The following is an 8,230-nucleotide window of genomic DNA, read 5'->3' as shown; positions in this document are numbered from 1 at the left end:
TGGACGCCGCTGGCGTGGGGGGAGCTCCCGCTTTCCCTCCCCCACACGTGCATACGCCCGTCGGCCCCGGATGAGGGCGCCTCCTAAGGGCGTCCGATTCCCTCCGCAAGCAGGCCAGCTCGTCCTGCAGCGTCTCCACACGCTGCCTTAGCTGGGCGTTCGTGCACTCCAAGGCAGCTGGTACACGGCGTCCCAGCTCCTGGAGAGCCCTCCGCGCCTCCGTCGCGGCCTGGCCAACCGACCTCGCGGAGGCTGTAGTCAGCCCTCGCGAGGTGGTGGCCACCTTCTCAATAGACCTCAGGGACGAGGCAATACGGGCCGATACATGGGCCGTATCCTCGTCCCTGAGGTCCTCCTCCCCGTCGGTCACCGTGAGCAACGGTGGAGCAGCGGACGTGGACGGATCTTCCTCCGTCCTCCGCCCCTCCACCGTCCTGCGCCTCTTTACGCCCGCGGCGCTGGTCGCGGACGCCAGGGACGAGACCGACGCCGTCTCGTCCCCCTCCTCGAACGGCGCCGGGTGGGGCACGAGTGCCCCCTCCGTCGCCACCCCTCGCGCCACGCGCACCGTCCCCCCTCCCCCTTTTTTTTTTTTTGAGTTTGTTTTATCCATTTTGGATCCCACGAGTAGGTCGGAACGTAAGTCGACCCGGGCAGAGCCGCCATACCCGGGCAGGCCTAAATACTCCGGGGGGTCGGCAGGTACCCCGGAGTTGGCCGCTTGGGATTGGGGCCTCCCCCCCAACCACGCATCCCATCACCGCGCACCGCAGCTTAGGATTGGAGGGCAATTTATAGAGTTACCATCCTCGCGGCCCGGGCGGTAAAGCCAAGGCCCCCGTCCCTCCTGCCGTCACGTACCACTGTCAAAGCCAAAAGAGGAATTGGGAGTGGGTCGTTGCGACGACCAACAGGAGTCTTACGGTGTGGTTTGGCATCGGGCACCTCGGGTTTGCCAGTCCCGTACTGTAGCAACAAGCTACAGCCCCTGAGGGAACGCCGCTGGGACTTTGAAACTTTCGGCACGTATCGAACAGTTCTTCTCTATTATCTCGAGAACGGACACGACGACCGTACACTTTGAGCACACAGCAGCGTGTTTTAGCATGCCAGCTACACGGTGGTGTGCCTAACGTGTGGATAGCTCGAAATTTTCGTTCCGGACCGATGTGACCGGGAAACAACACGCCGCTGGGACTTTGAAACTTTCGGCACGTATCGAACAGTTCTTCTCTATTATCTCGAGAACGGACACGACGACCGTACACTTTGAGCACACAGCAGCGTGTTTTAGCATGCCAGCTACACGGTGGTGTGCCTAACGTGTGGATAGCTCGAAATTTTCGTTCCGGACCGATGTGACCGGGAAGCAACACGCCGCTGGGACTTTGAAACTTTCGGCACGTATCGAACAGTTCTTCTCTATTATCTCGAGAACGGACACGACGACCGTACACTTTGAGCACACAGCAGCGTGTTTTAGCATGCCAGCTACACGGTGGTGTGCCTAACGTGTGGATAGCTCGAGATTTTCGTTCCGGACCGATGTGACCGGGAAGCATCACGCCGCTGGGACTTTGAAACTTTCGGCACGTATCGAACAGTTCTTCTCTATTATCTCGAGAACGGACACGACGACCGTACACTTTGAGCACACAGCAGCGTGTTTTAGCATGCCAGCTACACGGTGGTGTGCCTAACGTGTGGATAGCTCGAAATTTTCGTTCCGGACCGATGTGACCGGGAAGCAACACGCCGCTGGGACTTTGAAACTTTCGGCACGTATCGAACAGTTCTTCTCTATTATCTCGAGAACGGACACGACGACCGTACACTTTGAGCACACAGCAGCGTGTTTTAGCATGCCAGCTACACGGTGGTGTGCCTAACGTGTGGATAGCTCGAAATTTTCGTTCCGGACCGATGTGACCGGGAAGCAACACGCCGCTGGGACTTTGAAACTTTCGGCACGTATCGAACAGTTCTTCTCTATTATCTCGAGAACGGACACGACGACCGTACACTTTGAGCACACAGCAGCGTGTTTTAGCATGCCAGCTACACGGTGGTGTGCCTAACGTGTGGATAGCTCGAAATTTTCGTTCCGGACCGATGTGACCGGGAAGCAACACGCCGCTGGGACTTTGAAACTTTCGGCACGTATCGAACAGTTCTTCTCTATTATCTCGAGAACGGACACGACGACCGTACACTTTGAGCACACAGCAGCGTGTTTTAGCATGCCAGCTACACGGTGGTGTGCCTAACGTGTGGATAGCTCGAGATTTTCGTTCCGGACCGATGTGACCGGGAAGCATCACGCCGCTGGGACTTTGAAACTTTCGGCACGTATCGAACAGTTCTTCTCTATTATCTCGAGAACGGACACGACGACCGTACACTTTGAGCACACAGCAGCGTGTTTTAGCATGCCAGCTACACGGTGGTGTGCCTAACGTGTGGATAGCTCGAAATTTTCGTTCCGGACCGATGTGACCGGGAAACAACACGCCGCTGGGACTTTGAAACTTTCGGCACGTATCGAACAGTTCTTCTCTATTATCTCGAGAACGGACACGACGACCGTACACTTTGAGCACACAGCAGCGTGTTTTAGCATGCCAGCTACACGGTGGTGTGCCTAACGTGTGGATAGCTCGAAATTTTCGTTCCGGACCGATGTGACCGGGAAGCAACACGCCGCTGGGACTTTGAAACTTTCGGCACGTATCGAACAGTTCTTCTCTATTATCTCGAGAACGGACACGACGACCGTACACTTTGAGCACACAGCAGCGTGTTTTAGCATGCCAGCTACACGGTGGTGTGCCTAACGTGTGGATAGCTCGAGATTTTCGTTCCGGACCGATGTGACCGGGAAGCATCACGCCGCTGGGACTTTGAAACTTTCGGCACGTATCGAACAGTTCTTCTCTATTATCTCGAGAACGGACACGACGACCGTACACTTTGAGCACACAGCAGCGTGTTTTAGCATGCCAGCTACACGGTGGTGTGCCTAACGTGTGGATAGCTCGAAATTTTCGTTCCGGACCGATGTGACCGGGAAACAACACGCCGCTGGGACTTTGAAACTTTCGGCACGTATCGAACAGTTCTTCTCTATTATCTCGAGAACGGACACGACGACCGTACACTTTGAGCACACAGCAGCGTGTTTTAGCATGCCAGCTACACGGTGGTGTGCCTAACGTGTGGATAGCTCGAAATTTTCGTTCCGGACCGATGTGACCGGGAAGCAAGACGCCGCTGGGACTTTGAAACTTTCGGCACGTATCGAACAGTTCTTCTCTATTATCTCGAGAACGGACACGACGACCGTACACTTTGAGCACACAGCAGCGTGTTTTAGCATGCCAGCTACACGGTGGTGTGCCTAACGTGTGGATAGCTCGAAATTTTCGTTCCGGACCGATGTGACCGGGAAGCAAGACGCCGCTGGGACTTTGAAACTTTCGGCACGTATCGAACAGTTCTTCTCTATTATCTCGAGAACGGACACGACGACCGTACACTTTGAGCACACAGCATCGTGTTTTAGCATGCCAGCTAAACGGTGGTGTGCCTAACGTGTGGATAGCTCGAGATTTTCGTTCCGGACCGATGTGACCGGGAAGCATCACGCCGCTGGGACTTTGAAACTTTCGGCACGTATCGAACAGTTCTTCTCTATTATCTCGAGAACGGACACGACGACCGTACACTTTGAGCACACAGCAGCGTGTTTTAGCATGCCAGCTACACGGTGGTGTGCCTAACGTGTGGATAGCTCGAAATTTTCGTTCCGGACCGATGTGACCGGGAAGCAACACGCCGCTGGGACTTTGAAACTTTCGGCACGTATCGAACAGTTCTTCTCTATTATCTCGAGAACGGACACGACGACCGTACACTTTGAGCACACAGCAGCGTGTTTTAGCATGCCAGCTACACGGTGGTGTGCCTAACGTGTGGATAGCTCGAGATTTTCGTTCCGGACCGATGTGACCGGGAAGCATCACGCCGCTGGGACTTTGAAACTTTCGGCACGTATCGAACAGTTCTTCTCTATTATCTCGAGAACGGACACGACGACCGTACACTTTGAGCACACAGCAGCGTGTTTTAGCATGCCAGCTACACGGTGGTGTGCCTAACGTGTGGATAGCTCGAAATTTTCGTTCCGGACCGATGTGACCTGGAAGCAACACGCCGCTGGGACTTTGAAACTTTCGGCACGTATCGAACAGTTCTTCTCTATTATCTCGAGAACGGACACGACGACCGTACACTTTGAGCACACAGCAGCGTGTTTTAGCATGCCAGCTACACGGTGGTGTGCCTAACGTGTGGATAGCTCGAAATTTTCGTTCCGGACCGATGTGACCGGGAAACAACACGCCGCTGGGACTTTGAAACTTTCGGCACGTATCGAACAGTTCTTCTCTATTATCTCGAGAACGGACACGACGACCGTACACTTTGAGCACACAGCAGCGTGTTTTAGCATGCCAGCTACACGGTGGTGTGCCTAACGTGTGGATAGCTCGAAATTTTCGTTCCGGACCGATGTGACCGGGAAGCAACACGCCGCTGGGACTTTGAAACTTTCGGCACGTATCGAACAGTTCTTCTCTATTATCTCGAGAACGGACACGACGACCGTACACTTTGAGCACACAGCAGCGTGTTTTAGCATGCCAGCTACACGGTGGTGTGCCTAACGTGTGGATAGCTCGAGATTTTCGTTCCGGACCGATGTGACCGGGAAGCATCACGCCGCTGGGACTTTGAAACTTTCGGCACGTATCGAACAGTTCTTCTCTATTATCTCGAGAACGGACACGACGACCGTACACTTTGAGCACACAGCAGCGTGTTTTAGCATGCCAGCTACACGGTGGTGTGCCTAACGTGTGGATAGCTCGAAATTTTCGTTCCGGACCGATGTGACCGGGAAGCAACACGCCGCTGGGACTTTGAAACTTTCGGCACGTATCGAACAGTTCTTCTCTATTATCTCGAGAACGGACACGACGACCGTACACTTTGAGCACACAGCAGCGTGTTTTAGCATGCCAGCTACACGGTGGTGTGCCTAACGTGTGGATAGCTCGAAATTTTCGTTCCGGACCGATGTGACCGGGAAGCAACACGCCGCTGGGACTTTGAAACTTTCGGCACGTATCGAACAGTTCTTCTCTATTATCTCGAGAACGGACACGACGACCGTACACTTTGAGCACACAGCAGCGTGTTTTAGCATGCCAGCTACACGGTGGTGTGCCTAACGTGTGGATAGCTCGAAATTTTCGTTCCGGACCGATGTGACCGGGAAGCAACACGCCGCTGGGACTTTGAAACTTTCGGCACGTATCGAACAGTTCTTCTCTATTATCTCGAGAACGGACACGACGACCGTACACTTTGAGCACACAGCAGCGTGTTTTAGCATGCCAGCTACACGGTGGTGTGCCTAACGTGTGGATAGCTCGAGATTTTCGTTCCGGACCGATGTGACCGGGAAGCATCACGCCGCTGGGACTTTGAAACTTTCGGCACGTATCGAACAGTTCTTCTCTATTATCTCGAGAACGGACACGACGACCGTACACTTTGAGCACACAGCATCGTGTTTTAGCATGCCAGCTAAACGGTGGTGTGCCTAACGTGTGGATAGCTCGAGATTTTCGTTCCGGACCGATGTGACCGGGAAGCATCACGCCGCTGGGACTTTGAAACTTTCGGCACGTATCGAACAGTTCTTCTCTATTATCTCGAGAACGGACACGACGACCGTACACTTTGAGCACACAGCAGCGTGTTTTAGCATGCCAGCTACACGGTGGTGTGCCTAACGTGTGGATAGCTCGAAATTTTCGTTCCGGACCGATGTGACCGGGAAGCATCACGCCGCTGGGACTTTGAAACTTTCGGCACGTATCGAACAGTTCTTCTCTATTATCTCGAGAACGGACACGACGACCGTACACTTTGAGCACACAGCAGCGTGTTTTAGCATGCCAGCTACACGGTGGTGTGCCTAACGTGTGGATAGCTCGAAATTTTCGTTCCGGACCGATGTGACCGGGAAACAACACGCCGCTGGGACTTTGAAACTTTCGGCACGTATCGAACAGTTCTTCTCTATTATCTCGAGAACGGACACGACGACCGTACACTTTGAGCACACAGCAGCGTGTTTTAGCATGCCAGCTACACGGTGGTGTGCCTAACGTGTGGATAGCTCGAAATTTTCGTTCCGGACCGATGTGACCGGGAAGCAACACGCCGCTGGGACTTTGAAACTTTCGGCACGTATCGAACAGTTCTTCTCTATTATCTCGAGAACGGACACGACGACCGTACACTTTGAGCACACAGCAGCGTGTTTTAGCATGCCAGCTACACGGTGGTGTGCCTAACGTGTGGATAGCTCGAAATTTTCGTTCCGGACCGATGTGACCGGGAAGCAAGACGCCGCTGGGACTTTGAAACTTTCGGCACGTATCGAACAGTTCTTCTCTATTATCTCGAGAACGGACACGACGACCGTACACTTTGAGCACACAGCATCGTGTTTTAGCATGCCAGCTAAACGGTGGTGTGCCTAACGTGTGGATAGCTCGAGATTTTCGTTCCGGACCGATGTGACCGGGAAGCATCACGCCGCTGGGACTTTGAAACTTTCGGCACGTATCGAACAGTTCTTCTCTATTATCTCGAGAACGGACACGACGACCGTACACTTTGAGCACACAGCAGCGTGTTTTAGCATGCCAGCTACACGGTGGTGTGCCTAACGTGTGGATAGCTCGAAATTTTCGTTCCGGACCGATGTGACCGGGAAGCAACACGCCGCTGGGACTTTGAAACTTTCGGCACGTATCGAACAGTTCTTCTCTATTATCTCGAGAACGGACACGACGACCGTACACTTTGAGCACACAGCAGCGTGTTTTAGCATGCCAGCTACACGGTGGTGTGCCTAACGTGTGGATAGCTCGAAATTTTCGTTCCGGACCGATGTGACCGGGAGGCAATACGGCCCTGAAATTATTAAATATTTGTATTTATTCGTCCTGTGGTATGCTACTAACATATATGTTTCATTTATTCTTTGTTCGATTTGTCGTAGTGGGCTGTATCGTGATTTGTTCGGAATGTGGTTTTCCGTCTAAGTTCCAGCGGGTCGCCCGGGCGGTCTGTCGTTGCGGCGGTTTTCCCCCGTAAGCGCGCGTGCTGTGGACCGTGCGTCGCCGGCGTCCCGGCCGGCCGTTCGGTACCTATAAGAGACCGAACGGTACGGGCGGCCGGTCGAGGCAGCGTCGGGCGCTTGGCTATTCTTCGACCTCGGTCGAGAAGCAGTCATCGCTCCTTGAGATTTTCTCAACTGTTTTCGCACCGTGTTTCGTTCCGCTACTATTTCTCTATACAGCAGTGCCACGAGTCGGTGTCTTTGACCGAATGGCTCTTATGTGGTATACGCGTCAAAGCGACGCTGATAGACTTTTATACACGAACGTGTATAATCGTACTTTACTATGCATCAACTCTTACAGTCCGAGCGATTGTATAAATTGTTTTAAACTAAAATTGTCGGCTCCTCTCCGTCGAGAGAGGGCATTTGGGACGACACGAGCAAAGATTGAAATACGGGTGTCTGAGATCGATGAAACCGGCGTTCGTACGTACTTTCTCGATATGAATAGTAACGATAGGCGCTTTCTCGAAAAGACCGGCATGACACTTGTCCGCGCTTTCTCGACCATGCGTCGATGATGCCCAGCGTGTAGTATCCGTGCCTAAACGATGGATGCCTAGCGCTAGAGGTACTTGCACGAAGGTAGTGCGCTGCGAACGAATCGTGTTTTGTCGATTGTGGGATACTATTTTAAGTCTCTAAGGGAGAAAAGGAAAAGAGAATTGTGATGGATCTTAAAATTTCTTTGAATTGTGAAGATGTAGAGTAACGGAGGGAACTATCTCAGTCAGTGGTAAAGGAGTGTTCCGAAAATTTTAAAGTTGCATATTTAAAAACTTAAGCTGGAAATATGCATGCAAAGGGTAACGAAATATATGAAAATGCATTTTATGAAGTTGTGTTATATAAATGCAAACAGTTTGGTGGAACTGTAAGGAAGGAAGGAGAGAGGAGAAGTAAAGTCGACCGACCGGTCTCTGAGCGAACCGGCGGCGGCGATATGAAAAGATCACGAGAGAGACTTTC

Source organism: Ptiloglossa arizonensis, unplaced genomic scaffold, assembly GCF_051014685.1.
Source record: "Ptiloglossa arizonensis isolate GNS036 unplaced genomic scaffold, iyPtiAriz1_principal scaffold0023, whole genome shotgun sequence".
Taxonomy (NCBI): domain Eukaryota; kingdom Metazoa; phylum Arthropoda; class Insecta; order Hymenoptera; family Colletidae; genus Ptiloglossa; species Ptiloglossa arizonensis.
This window is presented reverse-complemented; position numbering follows the sequence as displayed.